The sequence below is a fragment of the Lepus europaeus genome, unplaced genomic scaffold (assembly GCF_033115175.1).
Source record: "Lepus europaeus isolate LE1 unplaced genomic scaffold, mLepTim1.pri SCAFFOLD_29, whole genome shotgun sequence".
In the NCBI taxonomy this organism is placed as follows: Eukaryota; Metazoa; Chordata; class Mammalia; order Lagomorpha; family Leporidae; genus Lepus; species Lepus europaeus.
This window is the reverse complement of record NW_026909167.1, coordinates 8,095,412-8,107,218: the sequence shown is the minus strand read 5'-3', so window position 1 is coordinate 8,107,218 and position 11,807 is coordinate 8,095,412. Positions and strand designations below refer to the sequence as shown.

Sequence of the window (11,807 nt, the reverse complement as noted above, 5' to 3'; positions counted from 1 at the left end):
AAACTTATGTTCAAAACACAATTTTTATTCATTAGAGTTTAAAGTTGACAGAAGGAAAAATCATTCAGTAAAGAGGTAGAAAGGCTTTCAGAGTTAGTATTAATAATGTTGGTTTCCCAAATGCTTTTTTCTGAATTTGCTGTGTTAAAAAAATAAATACAAAGATTCTTTTTAAAGAAAACTTAAAAAAAAAGGCTTGTATTGAACAAGATATATCTAAACTTCATAAAATGCTGTTATTTTAATATAAAACATACATAAGCATATGTTTTAAACATAAATAATTGATTATAAAAGCTTGTGTTTCTACTCAAATACACCTATGAAATGAAATTACAATTTATCCACAAAATAATTTAGAATTTCCTAACAGTATCTAACTTAAATAATGAAGTAAAACATACTAAAACATCTCTTGTTTGTGTGAATTTAATTACAGCACCTTAAATTAGCATTTTACATACTAAAGATTTTTAAAAGTTTTGAAAAGGAGATAAACTCCATGAGGTTGGTAGATTTTCTGTTCTAAATTCTTCATGTACTTGGGGCTGGTGCTGCGGTGCAGAGGTTAATCCTCTGCCTGTGGTGCCGGCATCCTGTATGGGTGCCGGTTCTAGTCCTGGCTGCCCCTCTTCCAGTCCAGTTCTCTGCTTGGCCTGGAACAGCAGTGGAAGATGGCCCAAGTGCTTGGGCCCCTGCACCCACATGGGAGACCAAGAAGAAGCAGCTGGCTCCTGGCTTTAGATCCGTGCAGCTCTGGCCATTGCAGCCATCTGGAGAGTGAACCAACGGAAGGAAGACCTGTCTCTCTGTCTCTCCCTCTCTCTGTCTGTAATTCTACCTCTCAAATAAATAAATAAAATCTTAAAAATATATTCTTTTTTTTTTTTTTTTTGACAGGCAGAGTGGACAGTGAGAGAGACAGAGAGACAGGTCTTCCTTTTCTGTTGGTTCACCGCCCCCAATGGCCACTGTGGCTGGCATGCTGCAGCCGGCGCACCATGCTGCCAGGTGCCCCCTCCCAGTCTCCCATGCAGGTGCAGGGCCCAAGAACCTGGGCCATCCTCCACTGCACTCCCGGGCCAGAGCAGAGACCTGGACTGAAAGAGAAGCAACTGGGACAGAATTCAGTGCCCTGCCTGGGACAAGAACCCTGTATGCTGGTGCCACAGGCAGAGGATTAGCCTATTGAGCATGGCGCCATCCCAAAAAATATATTCTTTATATACTCATATTAATTACAACCTCTTATTTTAGAAAAATGAGGGTTAATGGTTTATGACTTCTGCTAGTCTGTGATTGTTACAAAGTAAAACTTCTAGTCAAGGTATGAATTTGTAAATTCCTTATCTGCAATCAACTTATGGTAATAAAAATTGTGGTATTAAGTCAATAGTCTTTAAATAAATACAAATTAGGAGAATATTTAGCAACTTAAAAATACCTGGCTATCACAATTATTCAGATGCAGACAAGGTAAGATTCCTTGTGGGATAACCACATGCTGAATTTCTATTTTTTTATTTACATGTCTCACTGTCACAGGCTGAACAGCGACAGAACACAGTATGAGAATGATGAGCACTCCTCTAATTCTAGAGACAAGTGCCCTGTCAGGACTTCATTGGCCTAACTGTAGATGTTAACAATGCAAGTCCTTTTAAGAAACTAGTCATAGAAAATAATCAAAGAACAAAAGAGAACTCCAAAAGAAATCAGACATCATCTCATAAATATATGAAGAGTAAAAGACTCAGGAATAAATGTCTCTGTTCTAAAGAGAATTGTGGGGCCAGCGCCATGGTGCAGTAGGTTAATCCTCCACCTCCAGCACCGGCATCCCGTATGGGCACCGGTTCTAGTTCCAGCTGCTCCTCTTTCAATCCAGCTCTCTGCTATGGCCTGGGAAAGCAGTAGAAGATGGCCCAAGTGCTTGAACCTCTGCACCCATGGGAGACTGGGAAGAAGCACCTGCCTCTTGGCTTTGGATAGAGCAGCTCTGGCTGTTCAGCCATTTGGGGAGTGAACCAATGGATGGAAGAACTTTCTCTGTCTCTACCTCTCACTGTCAGAAACTTTGCCTCTCAAATAAATAAATAAAATATTTCAAAAAATCTGTTAAAGTGAATTGCAACCACTATTGTATGTTTTCTTTTGCAACTTCAAGTGGACATAGTTCATAAAATAAAATGAATCATGGTTTCATAAACACTAAAGCTTATCATAGACAATTGGTAGCAATGAATAGCTTCTCTCATAGTCTCTCTTTATAAATAATTAATAAACCAATTATTTTCTTCCTACTCTGCAAAGCCAATTAATTGACTTCAAATTTAGAATTTTCCAATCACCCAGAAATGCACAATGTTAATGCTTTTGGAGCTTTATAAGAGCATAAAATAGCAATTTTTAATTCTTGCACTTTTTAACACTGGAGAGTTCTAAGACATTAAATGGTATTTTTCTTTCTAACCCATGTAAGACTAACAATGTGCAGAAAAAAATGAGGATTTTCATTATGCAGAAAAATAATTGTGCTTTGCCTAGAATCATACTTCAACTTTGGTTATTTTTCCTTTCCACTGAAGCCAGGAAGAAGAGAGTCCTGTGAAACTAATAAAATGCCCCTGGTGTTCTTAAATGATTACTTTTTGGACAGGAATTTCCAAGAAACAACACCACAGTCGTAGTGAACTTTTTCTGTGGTTGGAATCTTCTCTTTGCTTTCAGGAGACCAAGAGAAGCCACCTGGAGATCTCAGGGGAAGGCCACATGGGAATGGAGAGGCATGCATCTCCTCTGGAAGCAGTTGTGTCTGTGAAATTTTTTGCTCATGGCAAATTTGACAGGTCTCTATCCATTGATAAAGAAAAGACTCATCATAAAAATTAGTAATGCAGAAAAAAATCATTGAAATTTCATTTTTTTCTGCCACAGGCAAGTGGAACAACATCTCTCACAGTAAAACAGACTGTAAAGAGTCTATCCAATATCTCTGGCTCTCCTCACATCCTAAGGACAGACCTCGGAGAACTTCCAGCTGCCTCTTCCAGAAAGGTAAATCAATAATAAATTGTTAATAAAAAGAAAAAGGAGGTAACTTTTTTCTGTATTTCTGGATAGGATTCCTGTCATTGAATCAATATCATGATTTTTATTCATTTTTCCTTCTTTGGAATTGGGGTAGGAGTAGGCAAAAACATGCATGAAAGAAGGGGGAAAAAGCTTAAAGTACCAGATTGTAAAGTAGGAACAAATGGACAGGAAGGCTGGAGATGAAGGGGTAAAGACTAGGTTAGGGAAAAAAGCCAGCTTATTAAATCCTTAAAAAGAGAAAGGAAGAAAGGAGGAGGAAATAGAGAAGTATGGTTATGTTCTTCTGGAATTACATTCTTATGCAATCTGTTCTCTTTGTATTAATAAAAATAAAAATGTTTAACAATTGAAAATTTATTCCTTTATTGAATCACTACTGCCTCATTCCAACACTATAAAAACAGAATCCAAAGGCAGGCATAGGTTGCAGGGTGGGGCACAGTGCAAGTGGCAGTGACAGCCCTATTTCTCTAATATCAAATTCTGCACCCCAGCTTCTAATCCAGCAAAGTGCTACATATCACCCAAAATCAATTTCAGAAAATAAACCACTTAGGGCAAAAGCTCAGAGAAAATCAATGAATTCATTATTCTTTGCCTGTGAAGTACTCATAAAAATTAGCATGCTGCTAAAGAAAGTGAGATGATGGCCAAGCTATGCATAAAGAACACAGGGCTGCAAAGTCAGCAGGCAGTTTGGTGTTTTATGAGCACCCAAAGTGAACTGCAGATGATGGAAGGGGATGCATTACAGAATGGGAGCTGAGTAGGCAGCCCAGCCAGCAGTGATCAACAAACCTTTAACCTGAGATTGATGAGTATTTGTGAAGTGTACAAATGAGTTCTACCTGTAGCAACAGTAATTACTTTTTCCTTAGGACACAAGGAAAAACACATTTTTTCCCAATTTTTATCTGTTTTTCATTTTATTTGAAAGACAGGGGGAGATGGAGTGGGGGAGAGATTTCTTCCATTTTCTGGTACCCACCCAAATACTCACAACAGCAGGCAATGTTCAGCCTGAAGCAAGGATCCTGGAACTCCATCCAGGCCTGGGTGAGTTCAGTTAATTCTGAGGACACACAGTCTTCAGTGACACCTGTCTTTATAAAGACACATCTCAATACAAAATAAAACTCCCTACTCAGGACTTTTGAGATCCAAGAGAAAACTTTCAAATATTTTGCAGATGAATGCAAAACAGAAATCTGAGACTTCTGTGAGCCAACAAGTTCCCTGCCTACCTGAGAATCAGCCTGGTCACCAGGGAGATAAAGGGAAGAGGACCAAACAAACCACTTGAGACCTGTGCCCAGAGTCTTACCTCTTGAGTGAGCATAAAGGCAGCCCAGTCATTGGGCACTGGCAGTTTTGGACCACCTTAATCCTAAAGTGGGTACACAAACTAGTCAACTCCAATTTGGGCTGAGTTATCAGACTGGAAGTCTGGACAAAGATTGTCACCCATTAAGGAATCTGGACACAGGAATGGCCAAAAAAGAACCATCAGGAGATGCGCACAATAGGAGTCAGAGTACTAAGTGGGTAATAAATGCACAGATCCTAGACCAAGGCAACAGGCAATGCCAACCTTCTCTTTTGTTACAAAATTTTCTTATTTTATCTTAAAGGCCTTGAGAAACAGATCTGCAGACATCTCATGTGTAAGACAAACATGCATCATTCATAATTGGCCTATAAATATTAGCATTCTTGTCCTGATCAATGAGCCTCAAGAACTAGCTCAGGGAGGGGCAATTAAAGGGAATCACTTCAGTCTCATTACTAGGGGAGTACACATCCTCCATGAACTGCTTCTTACAAAACATTTCTCCAATTTTCCAGGAGAAATACATCAACTCTGAAGAGACTACTTTTTTTTTTTTTTTATTTGATAGAGCCCAATACCTGTCTTGGGAATCACCTGTGATGTGAAGTAGATGGATAAGAAAGCCAATTGGAATCATCTACTAGAAGATGAGATACTTTACCCAAATCACTATATTTCACTCTACAGAAAAACGCAAATTGAATCACAAAGAACTCCAGTCGATCAATCCCCTTGTTTAAGCAAAGGGCATATTTGCATTACTCCAGATATGCAGGCTGCTCTTTCTGTTGTACCTTCATGTGGATTATCTGCATAGGGATACAGAGTGAGGGGGAGGCTGCAGTAGTAAAAATGGTCAATGTTTCAATTATGAAACTGATTTTTAATTATCTCAAATGCAGTCATAAAAATTCTGCTCTAAGGAGCGGCAAGATGGCGGAATAGGAAGGGAGCACACTATTAGTCCGGGGAAGAGACAGGTTAATAAAAGTGGAGATATTGCAGGGTCAAGGAAGAGTAGGGGAAAAAACAGCAGAGGAAACTCTTCCGGAACTAGTGATTCACAGTGGACCTGCGTGGAGAGCGTGGGAGCCCAAGTTCGGGACACTAGCGGCAGACTCAATGCACCAGTGCTGGAACGCGAGGTGAGCCGAACCTCCATAGCCAGAGACACCAGCGGGCAAGTGGAAAGAGGAGACTAGAGGGAATGAGGCTTGAAACTCTGTGGGGAAAAGTTCACCAGGCTAACTAGAAGAGAGAGAGAGAGAAAAAAAAAAGTGACCGATACGGACACGAGTTTCTCTCTCTCCGCTCACCACTCAAGGGCTAGCAAGACAAAGAGCAGCTGCCATTTTGGACATACGTCATAAGCAGGGCGACCTCAGGTCTGCACTGGCCCAGAGCCTAGCAGAAAAACCTGACTCTGGGGGGAGGGGTGAAATAACAGGAGATTAGCATCTAACATGGCAACCCAGTGGGAGATTGCAGGAGAATTGGAGCCCACACCGAGGGCAGCACAGATTCCCTGTGTGGTCCTTGGGAAAGAGTTTCCAATCTCTGGCTCCTGTGGGTATATCATTTGCCTGCTAACTACCTCCAATTACATTCAGCTGTGCGGAATTACTTCACTTTTGAATCAAAAAAAGAAAGGAAGAGAGATTTACCACACCTAACCTGGGAGTGTCATCTTTGACACACCCTCAACCCTGAGGAACCAAACACAGCTCTCAGTCCACACTCATCTCAAGCCTCTAAGGCTCCACCGAAAGCAGACAGTCCACTTAATATAGAGCCATAGTGTAACAAGAAAAAACACCACAGTGAAGAAACCAAATATCTCCAACATGCCAAACAACAAACGCAAAAACCGAGGTAAGAAGAACAAGGAAGACACTATGACGCCCCCAAATGAAAAAACACCCCAATTCAAGATTATGAAGATGATGAGATAGAAGCAATGCAAGAAGTGGATCTCAAAAAATTGATAAGAACTAAGAAGTTCTCAAAAACAAATTCTTGAACTACAGAAATCCTTAATGGACAAGATAGAAAATTACTCTTGGGAAAATGAAATATTAAGGAGGAATCGAAATGAAACAACTAGTAGAACAAGAAACTGTGATAGTGATGAGAAATCATAATGAAATGAAGAATTCAATAGATCAAATGACAAACACATTAGAGAGCCTTAAAAACAGAATGGGCAAAGCAGAAGAGAGAATATCAGACTTAGAAGACAGAGAACAGGAAAGGAAACAGGCAAACCAAAGAAAAGAAGAAGAAATTAGAAATCTAAAAAATATTGTTGGGAATCTACAGGATACTATTAAAAAACCCAACATTCGGGTTCTACGAGTTCCTGAAGGCATGGAGAGGGAGAAAGGATTAGAAGGCATTTTCAGTGAGATACTAGCAGAAAATTTCCCAGGTTTGGAGAAGGATAGAGGCACCTTAGTACAGGAAGCTCATAGAACCCCTAATAAACATGACCAAAAGAGATCCTCACCACGACATGTTGTAATCAAACTCACCACAGTGAAACATAAAGAAAAGATCCTAAAATGTGCAAGAGAGAAACGTCAGATTACTCTTAGAGGATCTCCAATTAGACTCACAGCAGACTTCTCATCAGAAACCCTACAAGCTAGAAGGGAATGGCGAGACATAGCCCAGGTACTAAGAGAGAAAAACTGCCAGCCCAGAATATTATATCCTGCAAAGCTCTCATTTGTGAATGAAGGTGAAATTAAGACTTTTCATAGCAAACAGAAACTGAAAGAATTTGTTGCCACTCATCCTGCCCTGCAAAAGATGCTTAAAGATGTGTTACACACAGAAACACAGAAACATGGTCACCAATATGAAAGAAGGTAAAGGAAGGAAACCTCACAGCAAAAGATCACAGGAAGCTCAATTTCTCTTTGACATAGAATTAAACTCTGATGCTCTGTTAAAGCGATGTGTTAAAGTAATCTATTATGTTCTCTTGATGTCTGTTAAATTCTAATTGTTCAAAAACAGCTGAATTTTTATTAAGAGCTAAGGGTTATTTAAATATATGCTTATTTTCAAAGATTTGAATAATCACCTTGTAACAATGATCAAATTTGGTCTATGTTATGTCATGATTTTAAGGAATCTTATTTCAACCACATATTTTGGATTTTGAGCCTTCTTGGCATTCTTGACAGGCATTCAAAAAATCAAAGTTTCAAACAATCTGGTCTCTAAAATTTCCAGTAAATGCTGGACTTTGGTTTTTCCAGTTTGGCCCCAACTGAAAAAAATTGAAGAACCTATGTCACTCATCTTATAGAGACACCAACTAATCAGGCTATTTGGATTATATTAGAAGTACTGTCAAGATGTGATGTGGTACCAGACTTTAAGTTTGTATAATGGAAAATGCTATTAATACAAATGTTTGAGAATTAAAAAGTCTAATGATCTTGTGTCACTAGACATGATAGTTATCTTAATGAGAAAGCCCCAGAGGCCTAAAGGGTTAAATACTTGTAAAATCCTACAGGTGCTTTCAAAAATACTGTGAAGTAAGCAAGTGCCTCTTGTTGGCTGATGAGTTTATAATTTTAAACATGGCAACTTAAAGTCTTTTGTCATCCACAGTTGTATCTGATTTATTGCTCATAAAACTAAAGCGTTGTTGGTTCTGTGTTTAGCTTTCCTCCTATAGGTTCCTATGGACTTTCCCCAGCCACTTCTATTGTATTCAGTACTTTGAAAGGCTCTGTAAACAGATGAAGCCAATAATGTATTAACAGTACCAACTGAGAGAAAGTATGGTTAACTGAAGTTACTAAAAACAAAAAGCAATTCAAATCAATTGGCAATCTACAAAAAGAGTTAAAGATTTTAAAAGCTATTATTAAAATTGCTATATTGGTCTACTATGCTATGTTATATGTGTGTACATATTGTATGTCCTCATGGGGAAATTTTATTGAGTTTTATTTTAAATGGCTTATAGATAAGATTGTCCATAAATTTAAGCTGCTAAAATCAATCAAAGATATATTTTAATTTGTGTGACCTTAATCTCTGTATCATATGTTTTAAACTTGTTGGTAGAAATAAACTAAAAACATTTTATATGGTTGTGCTTAAGTTTACTGGTTAAACAAACTACACCATGTTAGATATTTAAGAGGTGTTTTGAAATACATGATTCTTAAAATTTATAGAAGGCATTGGACCTTCTGGTAAATGTTTTCTTAAGTTGTTATCTAATGGTTGAAACTGTTTACTAAGTATTCATGTGATATTGCTATTGTCAGCAAGCGATCCAGGACTTACTCCCTCATTTCTCTATTCTAAGCCCAACTTCTTTCATTTCTCTATTCTCTTCAAGGTAGGAAACTAATTCTATTATGAAGGAATCTGTAGGATGCACAATTTAATCTTTAGACCTTATAAAAGAGATGGCTAACATTTTTCTGTAATAGCATAGCCAAAATAAGAGCTTAAATTATAATCTCATAGCTAGATTCACTTTGCCATCAGTGTAGTATACAGTAAGTAGAAAAAGCCTCCCTTTCAGACCAAAGGGAAAGAAAGTTTTAAAGTGAGAATATAATTTTCCTCATGGGCATTGTCTACCTTAGAAAAACTACTACAGAACATGCCTGTGACTATAGACTTGTAGTTCAGGCCACCGAAGATTAGAGATGGGACTTGGGCACTCCCTTGACTTGCATCCTCTGGTCTGCTTTAACACAAACCAGGAGGAAAAGAAAGCTTGGCATCAGAAGCAATGGATGGCAGGCCTATTAATGGCTGATCTGTACAGTGATCTGCCCTCAAGGAGACCCAACAGGCCAGTCCACTGCAGTGGCTTTCAATGTGGTAAGCCTTGGCTTCAGCAGAAGTCAACTTATGAAGAGCCCTGGCAGCTCTGCCAAGAGTTGGATCACTGGAAATGGACCTGCCCTGGAGTCGAAGGATGCCCAGGTCAGAGCCACAGATCTTATTGGCTCTAAGCTGAAAAGCCCTTCACTCAGCCCAACTTCCAAAGTGACCACTGCAGCTGAGGGGACAGCCAAGTAGGGTTAGCAACATTGCAGGCAGAACTGTAAATTTCTTGTTAGAGATGCCCCCTGCGTTTAACTGGCCAGCTCTCCTCCCAGGCCAGCCAAGTAATGAAAGTCAACAGAGTGCCTTCCCCTAGGAGGTTCACACCTCCCTTAGGATGTACCCCATGCAAAGAGATAGATAGGTCTGGGCCTCTTAACTTACAAGGCCTAAAGCCCACCAGATTATTATCAAGCCCCTTCTGTCGGGTTCTATTTGCCTCTCAATCAGAAAACTTAATTGTAGCTTAGACAGCACCTTTCTTAGCTCCTCTAATAATGCCTCTGTCCTTTGTTCTAGACCCTGTCTAGTGCTCTTGGGCCTCATTCCTTTGTAATCATAACCTCTACTCTACCACCAATGGCTCTACTCCCAACCTGTGTGTACTGATGGTCCTCTTCCCCACTTAATGCTGTATAATTGTTCAAACCTGGTAAATGCCACTCTTAGGATCATTGGTTACTATCCTCACTCTGTCTTTTATGACCTTGTCTCAATATGATCAGAGTCGGCAAACTTGGAAGGCTTCCATAGCCTTGGCAACTCATGATGACAGCCTAGGGTGGTTACTGGCGCCATAAACTAGAGTGTCAATTTGTTGGGTCAACAACAGGAGCCACTCTGCACTTGCTCCTCATGTGGGATCTCTGTCCTTAATGTGCTGTACATTTTGATTTAATGCTATAACTAGTACTCAAACAGTATGTTTCACTTTGTGTTTCTATGTGGGTGCAAACTGTTGAAATCTTTATATTAAATTGATCTTCTGTATATAAGGAGAATTGAAAATGAATCTTGATGCAAATGGAAGGGGAGAGGGAGCGGGAGAGGGGAGGGTTGCGGGTGGGAGGGAAGCTATGGGAGGGGGAAGCCATTGTAATCCATAAGCTGTACACTGGAAATTTATATTCATTAAATAAAAGTTTTAAAAAAAAATTCTGCTCTAAGCAAGACACACATAAAGCCAAGCTCATCCCTTTCTCAACAAAAATTTAATGCTAACTGCACATTTAGGAGTGTACTATTGCATTTAATTCCAGTACTTCTCTACATCTTATAAGATTTTAATTATTTGAGAGGTTGAATTAGACAGTGAGAGGAAGAGACAGAGATAAAAGTCTTCTATCTGCTGGTTCACTCCCCAAATGGCTATAACAGATAGAGTTACACTGATCTGAAGCCAGGAGCCAGGAGCTTCTTCTGTCCCCTACTTGGGTACAGGGGCCTAAGTACTTGAACCATCTTCTACTGTTTTTTCAGGTCATAGTCATAGCTGAGAGATGGATCAGAAAAGGAGCAGCTGGGACTAGAACCCGTGCCCATATGGGATGCCAGTGCCACAGGCAGAGGATTAAACTACAGTACCAGCCCCTCTATATCTTATAAGCACATCTTATCTGTAAGAAGAAAACTGAAAAGTGAGTCAAGTATATCAAAAATTATGTTAGAAATTATCTCTAATTAAAAAAAAAAAAAGGAACACCCTATAATAGAAATCTGCACAAATGTCCTGTGTCCTATTACTTTATCCTTCAGAATACTTTTCAAGATGTCTTCTGGCCTTCACATCTTCCCTTGTTCCTCATACCCTTTCTACATCACTGCCTCTCTGTCCCTGCAGCTCTCTCCCTTTGGAAGCAGTCTTCTGGACTGTCAATCATTATTTCAAAATGTTTTGTAAGGAGGGCCTGAATGGCCTTCTAATATTCCTTAAATATATATTTCCATAAAAGAGACAATAGAGGGGCTGGTACTGTGTCCCAGCAGGGAAAGCTGCTGCCTGCACTGCTGGCATCCCATGTGGGCACTGCTTTGAGTCTCGGCTGCTTCATTTCTGATCCAGCTCTCTTCTAAAGTCTGGGGAAGCAGTAGAAGATGGCCCAAGTCCTTGGGCCCCTGCACCCATGTGAGATAACTGGAAGAGACTCCAAGCTCTTGGCTTCAGTTCAGGGTAGCTCCAGCCATTGCAGCCATCTGGGGAGTAAACCAGAAGATGGAAGGCCTTTCTCCCCCCCCCCCCCCGCCTCTGCTTCTCTCTAACTCTGCCTTTCAAATAAAAATAGTAATAATAAAAACAGACAGTAGAGCATAGTGGGAAAGCCATTGCCTGTGATGCTGGTATTCCATATTGTGCATGAGTTCATGTCCCAGCTGCTGCTCTACTTCTGATCCAGCTCCTTCATGTGCCTAGGAAAGCTACAAAAGATGGTGCTTGTGCTCCTACTCCCAAATGGGAAATGTAGAAGATACTGGCTCCTGACTTTAATCCAGTCCAACTGCAGCTATTGTGGCC

The 11,807-nt window shown here is 39.9% G+C and overlaps 1 protein-coding gene and 1 pseudogene across 1 annotated transcript in view; both read right to left on the bottom strand.

The window, feature by feature from the left end:
• LOC133754839 (zinc finger protein 717-like) overlaps positions 1–11,807 on the bottom strand; it is a 48,959-nt gene that overhangs the window by 29,795 nt on the left and 7,357 nt on the right. The gene's annotated exons all lie outside the window — the stretch shown is intronic.
• On the bottom strand, positions 2,614–2,922 carry LOC133754810 (apelin receptor early endogenous ligand-like; annotated as a pseudogene).